At 42.6% G+C, this 19,460-nt stretch overlaps 1 protein-coding gene across 12 annotated transcripts in view; it reads right to left on the reverse strand.

The window, feature by feature from the left end:
- The window catches only part of SOX5 (SRY-box transcription factor 5), a 1,141,232-nt gene that overhangs the window by 529,337 nt on the left and 592,435 nt on the right, over nucleotides 1-19,460 (reverse strand). For 2 of the 12 annotated variants that reach the window (XM_061638410.1, XM_061638412.1), the window contains exon 2: nucleotides 10,546-10,680. The exons of the other annotated variants lie outside the window; for them this stretch is intronic. The gene's annotated coding sequence lies outside the window, so the exon portion shown is untranslated. The remainder of the gene's footprint in view (nucleotides 1-10,545; nucleotides 10,681-19,460) is intronic. 12 annotated transcript variants of the gene reach the window in all.

Genomic DNA, 19,460 nt, shown 5'->3' on the forward strand with positions numbered 1-19,460 from the left:
GAGTACAAAGGGGCAACAAACATTGGTGGCAAGAAGGCATAAGAAACAAAAGCAAACCAACTGAAACAAAAGGCTAAGAAATGCATGCACGCTCCTCCTCACTTCATCACTGAGGGCAAGTGCTTGGTAGCAAAAACAGTGACGCAGGGCAGAGGGTATAATGTATGTTTTAAATCAATAAACCTATTGATGACTTATTATTGTTGACTTACAACCCACTGACCTGCTTGGGGAAAAGCCTGACTGTGTATCCACTGGGCCTGGCTCACATGTAACTGCACAGGACCGCATCCTAAAAAGGGCCTCTTTCTTTAGGAAAGATACCAGTGGTCATGAATAGCTGCAATACTGGGGTACTGGAGATGACCTGCCCTGGGAGTGAGGATCTGGGCATCTGGTTGTTTGCTTGCTCGCTCCTCTGGGTTGCTGTCTCTTGAGACAGCTGAAGTCCCTGGTAAGTGCTGCAAGGACTGGGACCCCCTGCCTGACCCAGACTCCAGGGCAGCCTTTCCCAACCAGTGTGCCTCCAGATGTTGTTGGACCACAACTCCCATCTTTCCTGACCATTGGCAATGCTGGCTGAGGCTGATGGGAGTTGTGGACCAACAACATCTGGAGGCACACTGGTTGGGAAAGGCTGCTCCAGAGAGAGGCTGCAGTCAATCTTGCAGCCTCTTACATCAGCTCCTGGCTGGGTCAGGAAGCATAAAAGCCTGGCTGCCCTTGGGCAGTGGGTCTGCCGCCAGCAGGGTTACCACCGAAGGGGTTTGCCTCTTTGAGGGTAAAGTTGCTTGCCCCCATAGCAATATTGATGCCCCATTGACATATATTGTAGTCCCCAGTGAGGTGTCCAGTGCCACATCTGCTGCAACGTCTTGGGAACGGTTTCAGTTGATGCGGCCTGATGACGTGGACAAGGTGCTTGCGATGGTGCGGCCAACAATGTGTCCTCTCAACCCTTGCCCTTCTTGGGTTATTAAAGTTTGCTGAGGGAGTTTGACCAAGTGGATCCAGGATGTTTTCAACGTGTCGTTTCCGGAGGGAGTGGTTCCAGCTGCCCTGAAAAAGGCAGTGATCCGACCGCTCCTGAAAAACCCCACCCTGGACCCATTGGTTTGCGACAATTACTGACCACAAATACTGGTCACAAATACCGCCTTCTTAGGGAAGGTGATTGAGAGGGTTGTGGTGCAGCATTTGCAAGTACTCTTGGATGAAACACATTATCTTGACCCATTCCAGTCTGGGTTCAGGCCTGGTTATGGGACTGAATTGGCATTTGTCATCCTGATGGATGACCTTTATTGGGAGAAGGACAGAGGGAGAGTCACCCTGTTGTTCTTAATCTCTCAGCGGCTTTTGATACCATTCACCATGGTATCCTTCTGGGCCGACTTGGTGAGATGGGTATTGGAAGTATTGTTTTACAGTGGTTCCAATCCTATTTCCAGGGTTGTTTTCAGAGAATAGCATTGAGTGATTGTCTTTTGGCCCCCTGGCAGTTGTGCTGTAGGGTGCCGCAGGGTACCATCTTGTCCCCCATGCTGTTTAACATCTATATGAAGCCCCTGGGAGCGTCATCAGGAGATTTGGGGTGAGGTGTCAGCAGTACACTGACAACACCCAGTTCTATTTCTCTGTAACATCTGAATCTGGAGAGGCTGTGCAAGCCCTGGACTGTGCCTGGACTCAGTGGTGGGCTGGATGAGGACCAATAAACTGAGTCTGAATCCTAGCAAGATGGAGATGCTATGGGTTGGTGGTTCCTGGGTTTGAATAATTGGTCAGTTGCCTGCTTTGGATGGGGTTGTACGCCCTGTGAAAGAGCAGGTCTGTAGTCTGGGGTGCTCCTGGATCCATCTTTGTTGCTTGAGGCCCAGGTGACCTCAGTGGCTAGAAGTTCCTTTTACAAATTTCATCTGGTAAGACAGCTGCGGTCGTTTCTGGACCAGGATAGCATGACCATGCACTGGTCCAGGCTCGATTACTGTAATACACTCTATGTGGGACTACCCTTAAGGTTGGTCCAGAAGATGCAGCTGGTGCAAAATGCGGCGGCGAAAATGCTCACTGGGATAGGGTATCACCAACATGTCACCACACTACTGAAATAATTGCACTGGCTTCCTATTAGCTACCGGGGGGGATGAGGAACCTGTAACCTTCCAGACGTAGTTGGATTCTATCAGCCCTAGCCAGCACGGCCAATGGTCAGGGATTATGGGAGTTGTATCCAACAATATCCAAAGGGCCCTGTTACATATGGAACTAGGAGAAAGTTGGATGTAAATAAAGAAACAGAGGGTGCTTCAAGATTGTCATTATTTTTGGGTCGGATTCAATCACCTACTGACAAATTCAAGTTGGGCAGTTGCAATTCATTGGGAGGTCTTGCACATCAAACTTTCACCAGACTTCACCCCTGAGATCTGTCTCCCCGCCTGTTTTTCTTATAATTCTTTTTGTTTTAAACCAGCCTTGACCAACCTGGTGCCCAACTTCTTTCACTGGGGCTGATGGGAATTGTAGTCCAAAACATCTGAAGGGCACCAGTTTGGACGAGGCTGGTTCAAACATTTTTGAAAAAAACTTTCCAAGCCACCTTGGGACAGCACAATATTTGTAGAAAGGGAAGGTATAACAAATGTTTTAATTCCATAAACCTACTGTTGACTTGCAACCCACTGACTTGCTTAGGGGGGAAAACCAGGTGGTGTATCCAATGGGCCTTACTCACAAGTAAGTGCACAGGATTGCAACCCAAAAATGTCTCTTTCTTTAGAGGTCAGATTGATTGATTGATAGATAGATAGATGCACACACACACATCCTAGCCTTCCTCCCAGTAGGAGCCCAGATTAAAGGTGGGAACAGAGAGAGTCTAGCGGCTTTTCATCTTTTCTGCTACCTCACTTAGCCACTGTGTTTATTAGAAGACTCCATGAGGGCCTTAGTAGGGATGGGTGAGAACTGCAATTCAGTTCAAATATCAAGCAGAATTTATCAAATTCACACTTTCCGAAACTATGAGAACCGAAAAACAGCCATCCTTCGAAATTCATATTTATTAGAATTTTGGGATGCAGTTCACCAACTAAACAACATTTACAAAAATGCATGTATTAGGGGAAAGTGTGCATAAAAATGAATATATGAGTGAAAATAACATGCAAAAAGGCACAATGTGGTGAGAAATGGCTTGCAAAAATATGTACCTTTGTCAAAACTGCCTACAAATTGTGTTTATTTGGAGAAATTTGCACTAAAATGGTGAATTTTCATGAGGATTTTTTTTTTAAAAAATTACAGATTGTTGCAGAAATGTAGAGAACTTAATTGAACATTGGAAAAGTGAGAAACAGAGAACCGTAACAGATGGATCTTTCCATCCCTAGCCATGAGTTAGTTAAAATTGGGGGGGGGCAGGGGCTTATAGATTTCATAAAGCACCACCCCACCACCACCTAAACTCTGAATATGTGGATTTTGTTTTGTTTCACTTCTTTAATGGGAAATCAGATTTTCACATCATCCATTAGCAGAGACGCCCTTTGAACATGCTACTTCAACCAGAGATGGAGTCCAGACACTGCTGGGCTCCAGTTCTCTTCAGTCGCAGCCAACATTGGAAACTATAGTCCAACAACGTCTGGAGGACCACAGGTTTCCCCATCCCTGCCTTAAGATTAGCTGCTCATCTGCCTGAGGTCCAAATGTTGCTTGCCACTCGCTCAGATCATTGGCAGCAGTGGAGTTTATACTTTCACCTCCATCAAGGCAGCAACTAGGGAGGCAGGGGGAGGAATATGAGAAGCTGTAAATATCTGTGAACCTATCATTATTAATGATATTCCAAAGCCCCCTACTTTACATATTTAAGTAATTTAAGTATTATATTTCATCCTGCCAGAGCGAGACCTTTAGAGATTGTAATTGGACTACTGCAAGAAAACTGTAATTTGCAGTTCCTAGAAACTTAAAATGGGGAATATGGCAAAGGGCAGTCTATAAGATAAAAGACATAGAACTGGATGCCCAGAGATGTGTTTTTCATCCTCAGCGGCAAACTTTGAACAGTTTATTCCTCAGTTTCCCTGTATATAAATGTGGTCTCCCCCCCACCTTTTTAGGCCTCAGAAAAAATAACGTAAGGCTCCAAAATGTTCTGAGTTTTCTGGCTGATAAAGCGTTTGTTGATAAATTAGTTTTCAACTCTGCAGCTTCTTTAAAGAAGAAGTATTTTAACATTCAGAAACATTTAATTAACTCTGCATTTACAGCAGAATGCACACTTGTAGTTAACATCACACATTTGGGCTAAATAAATAAATAAAAAGCCCTTAAAATTCAGAGCCCAAACTCTAAAGCTTCCCAATAATTATAATCATTGGCACAATAAAAGCAAGTCCAAATTATGCAAGAGAGAGCCATAATAAGATGCATAAGGACTGAACTGTGTCCTCTTTGCTGTAAATGCCACCTCACGCCCGCACATATTTTAATGCTGAACAAAATTATGTAAGATGCTTGCAATTACATAATGTAAAAGCAGAAAAAGAAAGCATAGAAACACCTTGGGCCAAATTGGAGTCATCTCTGTAGCTATATATAAACTTTTCCCATTATGTGAAAAACAGAGATATAGAAACGGATTCTGGAAGGATTCTGACTATGTGTGTGTAAGAGAGATCCATATATACAACATGCAAATACACACATATACACACACAGATGAATATCTTACGTCTTCTATGTTCGCAATGCTATGATTGGGTGTGCGTGTAATATTTTAAAACTTAAATACGTGTGAAGCATCCCATATGGTCAAACAGCCTATTAACTGAGTTGGAAACAAATTAAATAAATAGTGATCACGTTTAATACATTTGCATTTCTGTCTCTCTCGTCTATCCTTCTGTTTTACTGCTTTTCTAAAGTAAAACAATTCACAGACAGTTTATAAATTCAAATGATCAAACGGACAAAACCCTACAAGGCACAGGGCCTTATGATGTCTAACTGAAAGTAAGAGCTAAGTAAAAACGACCAATTTACTCCCATGCACAGAAACAGCTAGACTCTGGCACAAGATCTGAGGATCACAAAGCTCTTGTTGAGTTAACCAGTGGTCAGAAAAGGAGCTAAAGTTGGAATCTTCTGGCTGTGGACTCTAAGAGTTTGTTGTTGTTGTTATGTGCTTTCAAGTCAATTACGATACGGCGATCCTATGAATCAGCGACCTCCAATAGCATCTGTCATGAACCACCCTGTTCAGATTGTGTAAGTTCAGGTCTGTGGCTTCCTTTATGGAATCAATCCATCCCTTGTCGGGCCTTCCTCTTTTTCTACTCTCTTCTGTTTTCCCCAGCATTATTGTCTTTTCTACTGAATCATGTCTTCTTATTGTGTGTCCAAAGTATGATAACCTCAGTTTCATCATTTTAGCTTCTAGTGATAGTTCTGGTTTAATTTGTTCTAACACCCAATTATTTCTCTTTTTCGCAGTCCATGGTATGCACAAAGCTCATATTAAAATCTTCTCTAGAAACAAACACCTATTCTATTTCTATTCTATCTTTCCCTTTAAAATCACAAAGCAACCAGAAATCATAAAGAGAAAATTTACTAACAACAAAATGATATACATACACACAAAGCACCTTTATGGCCCTTTCTACCAAGAACTTTGAAAGCAGAATCCTTCTGCGTTGTGGTACATGAAATACGCAATGGGCAATGCTGTGGCAAACCAAACTGGCCCAATGAATCAGTTTTTCATGTTGTGCAAACATGAGGAGAAATGTGTGTATATATCCTGATCTCATTCATTCCTCTGCCCCTCTTTTTGAAGCAAAGATCTGGAGGTGATTTGAAACTGGCCGCCATTTAATCCAACCCCTGCTGGACATCCCACACATTAACTCTTCCAGAGATTTACCTGTATTATCCAGATTAAAAAGAGCAGCAGCCAATAGAGACAGCTCATGCACTTACTCAGGTCTTATTTCATGCAAAGGGGGGATTAGTATTATGCTTTAATGGGTAAACTTTTTTTAAAGATGAAATACCTGCCAGTGCAAATAAAGTCCACCATTATTCTACCCGCATTGTAGGGGGAATATCATCATCGTCACCACCATCATCATTTATTACCTGCCCTTCATCCAAAGGTCCCAGGGCGGGTTACAACAGTTTTAAAATATAACATTAAAATATTGTGGCTGCAGAGATTACATCAGCTCTCTAAAGTAGCCCAGCATTGCTACTGGGGGCAGGATTGAGAAAGAGTACTATATGACACCCCCTGCAGGGTAGTCCATTATTGCTATCTGGTGTTTAAAAAGATAAAGGTGTCCCCGCACTTGTAGTGCGAGTCGTTTCCTACTTAGTTTGTTTACAGAAGTGCAGTTGGGGGGTGGGGAGCCTGAAGATCAGTGGCAGAGCATCTGCTAAGAAAGCAGGTCTCAGGTTCAGTCCCCGGCATCTCCAGGCAGGGCTGGGAACATCCCCTGCCTGAAATCCCGGAGAGGGCAGCCAGCCTGTGCAGACAGTACTGAGCTAGATGGATCAATGGTCTGACTTGATATAAGACAGCTCCCTAGGTTTCAAATTTGATTGTAGCAGCAGTGCTGGGTGGGGGAGGACCTGTTTATTGCTTTCCCACCATAGGTAGAAGTAATAAGGGGACTTGTGGATGTGCAGGTGGGTGGAAAACAACTGTAAAACCAGATGAAAGGGAAAGTGTTAATCACCCATCCCCCAGTGCCCCTTCTCCAATTAATTTTGCAGCCCTCACCTGCATTTCCCCAAAAACAACGCAGCAGCCTTGAAACCACCATGTTGTATAAGTTAGAGCAGGTGACCCTGTTGAAGCCCTTGTCACGCTGTGAAGTGTGTTGGGCTCTTGACACGGTTGCCCCCGAGCACCCTCTCCGGCACTGTGGAGCCCGGTCTGCACCTTGGTACACCAGTGAGCTAAGGGCAATGAAACAGGCTGGAAGACAGCTAGAATGCAAGTGGCAAAAGAGGTGCTGTGAGGCTGATCGGGCACAAATAAAACATCATAACCGTGCCTACTGTGAGGCAGTGAGGGCGGTGAAGAAGGCCCACTTCTCTGCCTCCATCACATCCTCAAGTAGCCGTCTGGTGGAGCTCAGGGGTCTGTTGACATCAACTCCAGGAAATGGAGTTTTAGACCCTTCGGAGGCACACTGTGAATTGTTTGCAAGGCACATTGAGGGTAAAGTTGCTCGCCTCCTTAGCAGTCTTGATGCCCCATCCACATCTACTGTAGTCCCCAATGAGGTGTCCAGTGCAACATCTGCTGCAACGTCTTGGGAACGGTTTCAGTTGATGCGGCCTGATGACGTGGACAAGGTGCTTGCGATGGTGCGGCCAGCAATGTGTCCTGGCGACCCTTGCCCTTCTTGGGTTATTAAAGCTTGCCGAGGGGGTCTGACCAAGTGGATCCAGGGTGTGGTCAATGCATCATTGCGAGAGGGAGTGGTTCCAGCCACCTTGAAAGAGGCGGTGATCTGACCACTCCAGAAAAAGCCCACCCCGGACCCATTGGTTTGTGACAACTACTGACCGGTTGCAAATACCCCCCTTTTAGTGAACATGATTGAGAGTGTTGTGGTGCAGCCATTGCAAGTACTCTTGGATGAAACAGATTATCTTCACCCATCCCAGACTGGGTTCAGGCCTGGTTATGGGACTGAATCGGCCTTGGTCACCCTGATGGATGACCTTTATCAGGAGAAGAAGAGGGGGATTGCAACCCTGTTACCCTTATTTGATCTCTCAGCAGCTTTTGATACCATTGACCATGGTATCCTTCTGAGCTGACTTGGTGAGATGGGTATTGGAGGCACTGTTTTACAGTGGTTCCGATCCTATCTCCAGGGTCGCTCTCAGAGAATAGCATTGGGCGACTGTCTTTTGGCCCCCTGGCAGTTGTGCTGTGGGGTGCCGCAGGGTACCATCTTGTCCCCCATGCTGTTTAACATCTATATGAAGCCCCTGGGAGCGTCTTCAGGAGATTTGGGGTGAGGTGTCAGCAGTACACTGACAACACCCAGTTCTATTTCTCTGTAACATCTGAATCTGGAGAGGCTGTGCAAGCCCTGGACTGTGCCTGGACTCAGTGGTGGGCTGGATGAGGACCAATAAACTGAGTCTGAATCCTAGCAAGATGGAGATGCTATGGGTTGGTGGTTCCTGGGTTTGAATAATTGGTCAGTTGCCTGCTTTGGATGGGGTTGTACGCCCTGTGAAAGAGCAGGTCTGTAGTCTGGGGTGCTCCTGGATCCATCTTTGTTGCTTGAGGCCCAGGTGACCTCAGTGGCTAGTTTTACAGTGGTTCCGATCCTATCTCCAGGGTCGCTCTCAGAGAATAGCATTGGGCGACTGTCTTTTGGCCCCCTGGCAGTTGTGCTCTGGGGTGCCACAGAGTACCATCTTGTCCCCCGTGCTGTTTAATATCTATATGAAGCCCTTGGGAGCAGTCATCAGGAGCTTTGGGGCGAGGTGTCAACAGTATGTTGATGATACCCAGCTCTATTTTTCCATAACATCTGAATCAGAAGAGGCTGTGCAAGCCCTGGACCACTGCCTGGACTCGGTGGTGGGCTGGATGAGGGCCAATAAACTGAGTCCTAGCAGGACGGAGACATTGTGGGTTGGTGGTTCCCGAGTATGGATAATTGGTCAGTTGCCTGCTTTGGATGGGGTTGTACGCCCTCTGAAATAGCAGGTCCCTAGTCTGCGGGTGCTCCTGGATCCATCTTTGTCACTAGAGGCCCAGGTGACCTCCATGGCTAGGAGTGCCTTTTACCAGCTTTGGCTGGTAAGACAGCTGTGGCCATTTCTGGACCGGGATAGCCTGACCACTGTTGTCCATGCACTGGTAACTTCCAGGTTGGATTACTGTAATGTGCTCTATGTGGGGCTCCCCTTGAGGTTGGTTCAGAAGCTGCAGCTGGTGCAAAATACGGCGGCGAGACTGCTCACTGGGGCAGGGTATCGCCAACATGTCACCCCGCTGCAGAAAGAATTGCACTGGCTGCCCATTTGATACCGGGCCAAGTTCAAGGTTCTAGTTTTGGTGTACAAAGCCCTATACAGCTTGGTGCCAGGATACCTGAAAGACCGTCTTACCCTTATATACCCAGTCAATGACTGCGCTCTGCAGGTGAGGGCCTCCTGTCGATACCATCTTATCAGGAGGTCTGTTCTGCACAACATAGGAAATAGACCTTTACTGTGGCGGCACATACCATGTGGAATTCCTTCCCCTTGAATATTAGGCAGGCGCCATCTCTGCTATCTTTTCGACGCCTTTTGAAGACTTTCCTCTTTCAACAAGCCTTTTAAGTTGAAACCTGTCCCAGTCGGCGTCTGTGTTGGAATTGCTTTTTAATATGTTTTTTTTAATAATGTTTTTAACCCTTTTTAAAAGATGTTTTTAAAGCTTTAAAAAAATGTTTTTAACATTGTTTGAATGTATTTTAAGGTCTGTTTTTATGATGTTTTAAAGTGTTTTTAGCGCTTCTGTTTGCCGCCCTGGGCTCCTGCTGGGAGGAAGGGCGGGATATAAATCAAATAATAAATAAATAAATAAATAAGTTGAACCTCCATGCTATTAAACAGTGTTTAAATATTATGCAGTAGACTTTACTTTAACACCCTCTAGTCACTTTCTGACAATGGCTGGTTGGTTTTTTTCCGCCAAAATGGCCACTTGCAATTAGAGGTGGTGTAGAATATTCCCAAAATTGGATTTGGTATCAAAATCTGGGATAATCCGCAAGTTCGTCTCATCGTCGAATAGGCTCCTATTCTTTGTGTGTGTAAAAAAACCCACGCCAAGAATTACATAATTATTTTTGCACATCAGCTGCTGCTGCATACATTGTATAAATTATAGAGCAGCATAAGGACTAACAGAAAAGATACATATTTTTTTGGAAGAAATAATGGGGGGGGGGGAAAGGGAAAACCCAGAATCACAATCACTAGTGGAACACAACTTATGGCAAATTGTAACTGGCAGCGCATTTGACAAATTGAAAAATGAAATGTAATTAGATAGCAAACCCAATCCTTACTTGCAGTACACACCCTCAGATCACAGCTAAGGCCAGACTCCCTTCCAGCCCAAATCCAATGCTCTGTTGCTTGCAGAAGACTCCTGTTCCAGTGACCTGCATGCAGCCACCTACATAGAGCATTCTGGCTCCAGCAAAGTATCACATGGCCAACCCAACCCAACCCTTAAACCAAGCAGCCTTTCCACTCTAGCCTTTTCTAGAGTAATAATCTGCTTTCATTCAGTCAGAGAGATTAAGGGATGCAGCAGGTTAAACCATAGGAACTACATATTGTCTGAACATCCATTTCTGACTTTTGTTTTACACAGACATCACCCCCTGCCCTGACCCAATGCTTTTTAATGGGTGACCGTTGCTTTGTCTCTGCCTGATATCCTAAAGTAGATCATGCCACTGCATCGGTTTCACAGGAAAGGCCCTAGGAAAACAGAACCTTATATTTTGGCAAGGGTCTTCAGTTGGAGTTAGAAGAGGATCAGGATTCCTTTCTGGAGTCTATGCTGAGTGCATCATTTTCTGCCTCACACGGTATTAGCAGCATGCAGCCCTGTCTGCGTCCTGTTCCTTCCTATAAAGTAATGTTGAAAGGAGTCATTTTGAGTGGGACGTCAATTATGTGTGTATTATTTATTTACTATTTATTAAATTTATATCCCACCCTTTCTCCTAGTGTGTGTGTGTGTGTGTGTGTGTGTGTGTGGTTGCTACAGTATTTTTCTCGCACTTCGCTGTGGTGGAATTACATAATTTACATAATTTGCGTAATTAATTTAATTTTGTAAATTATGTTGCCATTTCGGTATTCCACCCCATTCATTTCAATGCAAAGGAAGCACAATGCAAAGGAGGGGGGGGGGGACAGTAATCAATTACATATCATTTGCAGACTGAAAGCAACAACAGCAAATACTGATTATATTCACTGGATTGATGTTCGTTCTGGACATGGGACAAAGAAGCCAATACTGGCAATTCCTGTTTCTGTTTTCCTTGGCATTCTCCAACATCCCTACTGCCTCCCCCAACCTTGTGCCCTCCTGATGTTCTTGGACTCCAGCTCCCATCAGTCCCAGCCAACATGGCCAATGGACAGAGATGAGGGGAGTTATAGTCCAACAACATTTGAAGGACACCTGTTTGGGGAAGGCTGATCCACTCTTTCAGATCCTTGAGATATGCCAGCCCTTCACTTCACACCTCCCTCTTTCTGACAGTGGCGTCACTAGGGTTGGTGTCACCCGGTGCGGCCCGCACCTGCCGCACCGCCCTAGTGATGCCCCTGCTTCCTGATCCCCTGATCCAGTTCCCCTCATGATACCTCCTAATCCCAGATGTCACTACCCCTCCCACCTGCATGGTATTCCTAACCCCCAACCTTAGAGTACAGTGCACAAGGAAGTATAATGGTATATGTTCATAAAAGCCGAAGGGAAAGTTTGCATAAAGTTTAGTAGTTTATGCTGCAATACTATATCCAATTACCTCAGAGTAAGCCCCATTGAAATTACTGGGATTTACTTCTGAGTAGAAATGGTAAAACTGTGCAGCACAATCCTGTACATAACTATTGAGACACAAATCCCATCAAAGGGCCTTTCTCCTGGGTACATGTTCAAGGATTGCATGCTCCATTGCTACAGTGATTTTCAGTGTTGGATATAAAATGCCACCTAAATGTGTTAAGAGGAAAAAAAGAAAGAAAGCACAAAACAGAGAGGAATATAGCAAGGAATGCCTGTATACAAGAAAAGGAAAGACAGATCATGAAGGATACTGCAGTCTTTCCTTTGCAAGTGAGTTCAGGGTTACTTTAATACACAAACAAGAGAGAGGGGGGAGAAAATTGATTCAGTGCACATTTAAAGGTGAACCTACCGAATTCACACTCCCCAAAACGATATGCAAACCAAAACACACCCATCCTTTGAAAGTCACACTTCTTGGAATTTTGCAATGCAGTTCTTGAGCCAAGTAATGTGTCCAAAAATGCATATACTAGGGTAAAGTCTCCATAAAAATGCATAAATTAGTGAAAATCTTTTATAGATGTTTACTCGGACATAAGGCCCACTGTGTTCAGTGAAGCTTACTCTCAGGAAAGTGTGCATAGGGCTGCAGCCTTTAACGTCTACAAAATTGTCTTAATTTTTATTTAGCCTTCGAAAGTTCAAATACACATTACATGTAACATAATCTAAGAAAACTCAACCATCTGTTTCCTTCCTATAAAGCAATGTTGACAGGAGTAATTTTGAGTGAGAAAGTCAGTATGTGTGTGTGTGTGTGGGTTGCTTAACCCTATACCAACTCATAGTACAATATGCATAATTAGCAAATAATTTGCATAACATGCAAACTAGGCTGACCAGATTGAGAGAACTGAGATATGGCAACCAAAACCTAGATACAGGTGCTGGTCCTGGCAAAAGAAACACAGGAAGATGTCTTATGCAGTCAGACCACCTAGTGTCATCTCACTCAGTATTATTTACACTGACTGTCAGTGGCTTTCCAAGGTTTCAGGCAGGAGTGCTTCCTGGCTCTCCCTGAAAATCTACCTGTAGATGCCGGGATTGAACCTGCAACCTTTGGCATGCAAAATATGTGCTCTACCACTGAACAATAGCCTTTCCTCAATGCTGCCAGCCTATGAACTGGTGGTGAGTTCCTCCTATTCCAAAATTGTCCACTATCACAGCAAACCTGAGCCTGAACACCTTCCCAAAGTATCATAATATTTTCTTGCTTGAGGAGATTGAAGGGAGGTAATTTTAAAATTAAAATGTGTGTATGTTTAATTAGGTATGCTGTTTTTACTCCCCCCCCAACCACTGGGATGGAAACACACGCTTAATAGATCCCTATTCAGAAATCCTTAGCAAAGGAAGAATTTATTTCACTATTCCAGTTGTCTCAGTCGAATGAGCTAACCTATACAGAAAAGGCAGAAGTGAAATATAGCCAAACTGAGGTGGGCTTGCAGATGGGGAGATCTTGATCCTGAGATACAATACTCAGACAGACCTCAGGATCACCACAAAACTTTTCCTTGACCTTGAATGTAAATCCAGCCTACCCAACCCTTCATGTCAAGCTTAGGGGCTATAGCTCAGTGCTTGTGCATGTACTTTCTATGCAGAAGGCCCCAGGCGTGATTCCTGGCATCCCCAGTTTAAAGAACTGCACAGCAGGCAATGGGAAAAATCTCTGCCTGAGGCTGAAGAGAGCTGCTGTCAATCAGAGTAGACTATGCTGGCCTAGCTCTGACCTAGGGATGCTTGAGGAATTTGTTCTTTTGGAATTCCTATATCCTCATCCACACCTTCCAGACTAGTGTGCAGATTGGATTTGACTATCCCTTTGGGGAAGGACCACAGCTTAGTGACAGAGCATAAGCTTTGCATGCACAAGGCCCATGGTTCAATTTCTAGCAGCTCCAGTAGGGCTTGAAAACCTGGAGAACCACTGCCACTCAAGTGTAGACAATACTGAGATGGATGGACTAATGGCCTGATTCAGTACGGCAGCTTCCTCTATTCCCTATCCCATGAAACTTAACTCTTTTCCAAAGACACAAACGTTCTATATTTATATTAGGCAGAGGTAAGGATGGGAGAACTTTGGTTCAATTCACATTTGAATGTGAAGCTACCTAATTCACATTTCCGGATGCAAAATGTTAATTGACACACAACTGCCCTTCAAAATGTGCTCTGCTCAGAATTTTGTGTATATTAACAGAAAGTGTGCATAAAAATATATGCATTAGTGAAATAACATAATTAATATTGGTGAATATTGCTTGCAGAAATGTGTTTATTAGGAGAAACGCGCACTGCAGTTCTGATGAGTTTTCATGAGGACTTTTTTTAAAAAAAAATACAAACTGGTGCAGAAATTGGGTGACATGAAGTCGTGGGGGGGGGAGGGAAGAAACTGAGATAAATGAAAATTGACAGAGTTGTCCATACCTAGGCAGAGAGGATGATCCTACAGCCTAGAAAATCCTACTAAAGCCTAGTTATGTCAGACTGCTTGAAACTAGTCCCATTAAAATCAACAGCTTGAAACTGCTATCAGTTTACATCTTAGTAAGATTATCTTGCTTTTTTAAAAAACAAAAAAAGTCTTGCACTAAAAATGTGCAAAATGCTTTATAATAAGAACATAAGAGTCCTGCTAGATCAGGCCAAACGTCACTGTAGTCAAGCATCTCTCTGTTGCCAACAATGGCTAGTCCCATCTTCTGAAATACCTATAGAGCATGAAGACCATAGCTGTTCCCTGTCATTTTTACCTAGAATCTGAACTTCAGAGATCCCTTTTAGCAGTCATGGCAAAAAAAAAGAGCCCTGTTCATAGACTTATATATCAGCCATGAATTTTGTCTGTTCTCTTTTTAAAGCAATCACAGCTGGTGGTTGTCAACAAATCTGGTGGGATGAATTACAAAAGCATTGTGCAAGAATCTTAGTAAATTCCTACACAACATGACTTTTATTTGCACCTCTTATACTCATGTGTGGATTGGAGTTTAGCAATCTACTAGATTTTCTCCTTCTCCAAAAGTTGAGACATTGTTCCCGACAGCTTAATCATACAAAATACACATTTAAATATATATTTTGAAAGAAAGCACACATTTAAATAAGTTTGAGCAAAATGACATATGTATATATGTTTTAAAATACACAGATTTTTTTTAAAAAATATCACAGATTAATATGAAAACAGAACAGAATTATGGGTAAAAAATATGAAACTGAAACAAATTGGAAATAGACAGATTCACCCATCTTTACCAATGTGTGTTCCTTACTAGAGATGTGCTCAAATTGAGTAAAATTCAAATTTGATACCAGATTTCCTATTTATTTGAGGATCGGGTTTTCACGGCTGAAGCAGACTTTTCTTTTTTAATAAAAGCCTCAAAATATTAGTATTAATATCAATATTTTCCTCAAAATACTGATATTAATATTGATATTTTCCTTAATTTGAAAATATCATTTTTAAAAAAAAATCTATGAAAAATGATATTTTAAAAATATCAGTATTTTTGTGTGTGGGGGGGAAATGAATCGCTATTGATCACAAATAGCAAACACTGATCCCCAACAGAGAGGTACCAAAAGAAAGTTCAACGGAACTAAAATTGAACCAGCATCAAAATGTTGATCCCATCCTTATTCTTTATTGGAGAATGGGAAATACTAGTTTGGTCAAAGACCATGCAACAAGTCTTTGTACCTGAACCCAACTCCCAGTTCTAACCCAAACAGTCTGCCTACTATAGTACTGGAGTACACTCACTAATTGGAACTGTAGATCAGGGTGTTCATTATTTAAATGTATACAAAAGCTTTATCATCCCAGACAAACAAACAAAAACCCTCTGAGCAATGGTTCTACTCGATATGAGGCAAGCATCTTTCTGATCAGGACTTTGCAAGATTTCAGAATTAAAAGGCTTTTGTTAAAGATAGGATGAAACATAATCCAAATTAGTGGAAGGAGTGTATACTGTTTATCCTCAGCAACAAAAATATAAAACATAGCATTTCACAGCATTGTACAGCATTTAATAAAAACATTTTTAAAAAACATAAGGACACCCACAACACAGACAGAATACGTGTGTGTGTGTTAATCACAAGCACGCACACACGCACACACAAATACCTTGACGTATCTCATGAGTTTGAAAGACCCCTTTGACAGAAGAATGATACATGTGTACAGATGTGATGCTTGCAGTGGGAGAAAAAAGATTAAAACAGCAAGGAGGATTTCAACATACTCATTATAATTTACCAATATCAACACCTGTTATCTTTAGATCTGTGGAAATGAACCTGATCTTCTGAATGAATCATTCCACCATATAGCTGGGGCGTTATGACCAGCAAGCGCACGGGTGTGTTGGGAGCTAAACTAAGACTTCACACTAGTACAACATTGTGGGTTTGTGCTACTCTGCTGGCAAAAGGATCGGTTCCTATAGAAAGGCTTTGCACAAAGCTGCTTCATGGAATATAACCAGTGTGCACACGGTTGAAACTGGAGAATGAGTCAACAATGATGTATTCAAGAGACATTTTGGGGCCACCATAGGTGTATCTGCACCAGCGCACATCTCCATGTATTGAGCAACAGCCTTTTATTAATGGGATTTTGTACATCCATGGAGGCACTTCACAAAGACTAAGAACCTTTTAGGGTATGTGTGTTAACATAATTGAGGAAATCCTGGGTCCAAGACTGTCACTTAATCCTTTCACCTTCCTCCTAAATTATGCGAAGGATCTAGTTCCTTAAGCAAAACTTACCCCAAGGTATAGTATTTATTATGGCTGGGATTGCAAGGATCGTGTTTGCCAGACAATGGATATCACAAAGTGTTCCAATTAAAGAAGAATGGCTCTGGAACAACGTGGAATGTAATAAAGCTAATATCTCACTTATTTGTATTTAAGATATTAGGATATAAAAGGTCAGTGGAGATCTTTAACAAACTATTTCCAAGAGCAATGGGGACCTTTACTAAGCAGTTTATCCCAAGAGAAAAGACAAATCAAGAAGCTCCTAATAACTTTCTGAATTTGGTTTAAATGGAGATTATTAAAACAATTTGCATTGATGATACTTGTTAGAACCCAGAGAATGATCCAGTCAAGTCTTGTTGATTCAATGGGGGGAGGGGGATACTTAAGCATGTGTTTAATTCTCCCATTGAAATCAACTGGACTTTAAAGTGTTTCACTTTGGCTAGATCATGCCCTTAACTATCGGCCATCACAAATGCTTTATATAATTATGTGCAATAATTTTGGAGTTGGTCTTTGGTATGTAAGAATTCATGAAAATAATGTTAAAACCTATCCGGAATGGGACTGAAACTCATGGCATAGTGAGATTCACTTGTTCCCATTTCCTTGTACAGGCTGCTGCTATGGCTCTCTCGCTATGAACCTCCTAGCGCACCATCACAGCTACACATATCTATCGGACTGGGATGTCAATAATCTCTCTCCCTTGAGCAGGTGCAATGCTGATTTCCAAGGTGTAAAATTACCAGCCTCTGTTAACACAACGTACTTGTACCGTGCTTTGGATATTTCTAATTATTATATCCACTCCAGTAAATTAGTTAACACGTACAGTGGCCAAAGGACAGGGTAGCCAGATATGTCAAGCACTCTAGAAAAACAAACAGACGAAAACTGTCAACAACTTCCGCAACCAAATCTCAATAGATTAAGCTTTGATGTTTGTGGCAGTTGGAGTTTTGGTTCATTTCTTTATGCCTCAATCCATTCCATCCCTCCCACCAGGAGAAACACCCATATAATTGCCCCGTATTAATGCCACAGTTCCTCACTTTATGGACTTTTAGCATATCCTTTGAAAAGACAGACTCAGCACTGGATATCTAGGAAACTGGGTCTTCCCTCCCATTGACTCCTCTGTAAACAGGTCTATTGTGCAACAAAGATACGATGGTTCGGAGACAACTTTTCAGCAGCAAAAGCTTCTCTACTTAGCAAAGTTTAGAAATATTAGCATAACAGCATTGCTGAGGTGAGATGGTTATTATCTGGAATGGAAGGTACTGTCTCTGCTCACAAATGCCCCCCTAGTGGTTGAGTTGGATTAGACACTGCACGATCTCCAGAGCAGAAGCGAGCCAGACTAAACAGGGCTTTGGAACAGGAAGATTCGGAGGAGAAACCAATAAAAATGGAGCTGAAAATTGAACTCAACCCTGAACTGGTCTCCTGACTTTAAGAAATAAACCTCTCACTCAAATCACCCTGAAGAACTGATATTCAGTAACAGTCATATTATTTAAAATTTCTAGCAGAAGTTCACAAAAATGAAACCACACCTTTCAATATATTACTAATTTAGTCCATGTTAATTAAAGAGTACACTTGGGGGCAAAGAGAGGAGGGGGGATAAGTTTAACCAAGCTCCTCAGCCTAATAATTGCTCCAAGCTGATTTTCTTTACTATTTCCATATGATTTTTTTTAAATGCATGCTAATTTATCCATATTCTGAATATCAGAAATATGGGGATGTTTCCAAATGACATGAAACCTATTTTTGTTTCAGCTATGTTCCATGCCCCAAGATTCTATTTTTCTCAAACACGATCCTTAGCAAGAGCCAAAAAGGAGTGCAACTATTTGAGAAGATTATCCTAAAAATCATCATGTTCTCAAAAGGTCAGTGTGACCTGCATTTGGGGCAGGGGTCCTTCCCGAACTTTATAATTTTGGTGAAGTTATTACCAATGAAATCACTGTGAAGGGTGGAGGGGGACATAAATGTCAGTAATCCTTACTCTACCTCACTAAAGGGTAGACAATAATGATTGTTATGCCATAAGAAAATAACCAATGCGATAAATTATCCAAAGTGACATTGCTCAGTCAGTTATTCAATTGTTCATCTATATTGATATATATCTCTACGCACATTTGCCAGTTAAATAAATGCAGCCTGATCAAAAGCAAAATATAGATTTCCTAAAAAGCCAAGAGAAACTTCTTCAATCGCTATCAGAAAGCACCATGGCTAAAACAACAAGACAGGTTGTCACATTTTTAATAAGGCTCCGACACAGATATAGCTGCTAGTTAAAAGCTCCCTAAGAAGCTGTAAATACCTCATGCATTCATTATGCTTAATGTCTCTGGACGAGAGGCGGAAAAGGGAAACAATCTCCCCCGCCTCGCTTTTCAAGGTAGCTGGCACCCACACTGTACTCACAGCAAACCTTTTAAAGTTGCATGTCTTGACTGTGGGGCTACGGATGGGGGGGAACAGACTGGCCACCCACCCCTCTCCCTGCCACTTCTCAAATTAACCCCTCGAGTGCCAACAACAAGCTAGCCATCCAGGACTCTGGTCATCTTAAATTCTACATTTGCCTTGAGGTGCCACAAGGCTCCTTCTATTGACTGGGTCACTTCTCAGCTCCCTCAGAAATAGTTGCAGCCATGCCTTGCAATTCTTGGTGCAGAGAGACAAATTTACCGGAATTTTCATTTAAATCTACAGGTGACAAGCTAAAAAACAAAAACAAAGGAACACCCAAACTCTCACACAAGTTACAGCCAACATGTTTCCTCGAGTTCCTTTTTTTAAAAAAGTGTGCAAAATCACTTCAAAAACTGTGCCAAATGAACACGCTGAAAACACATTATTTCTCCTGCTTTCATGCAGAGAGAGATGTCAGTAGGACAAATTTTGTTTGGACAAAATGAATGTGGGCAGCTATTCCCAGGCCATGGGACCCAGCAAGGAAAACAGGAAAATGCAGGAGTGGCGGTAGCATGGA

Source organism: Rhineura floridana, chromosome 8, assembly GCF_030035675.1.
Source record: "Rhineura floridana isolate rRhiFlo1 chromosome 8, rRhiFlo1.hap2, whole genome shotgun sequence".
Lineage (NCBI taxonomy): Eukaryota > Metazoa > Chordata > Lepidosauria > Squamata > Rhineuridae > Rhineura > Rhineura floridana.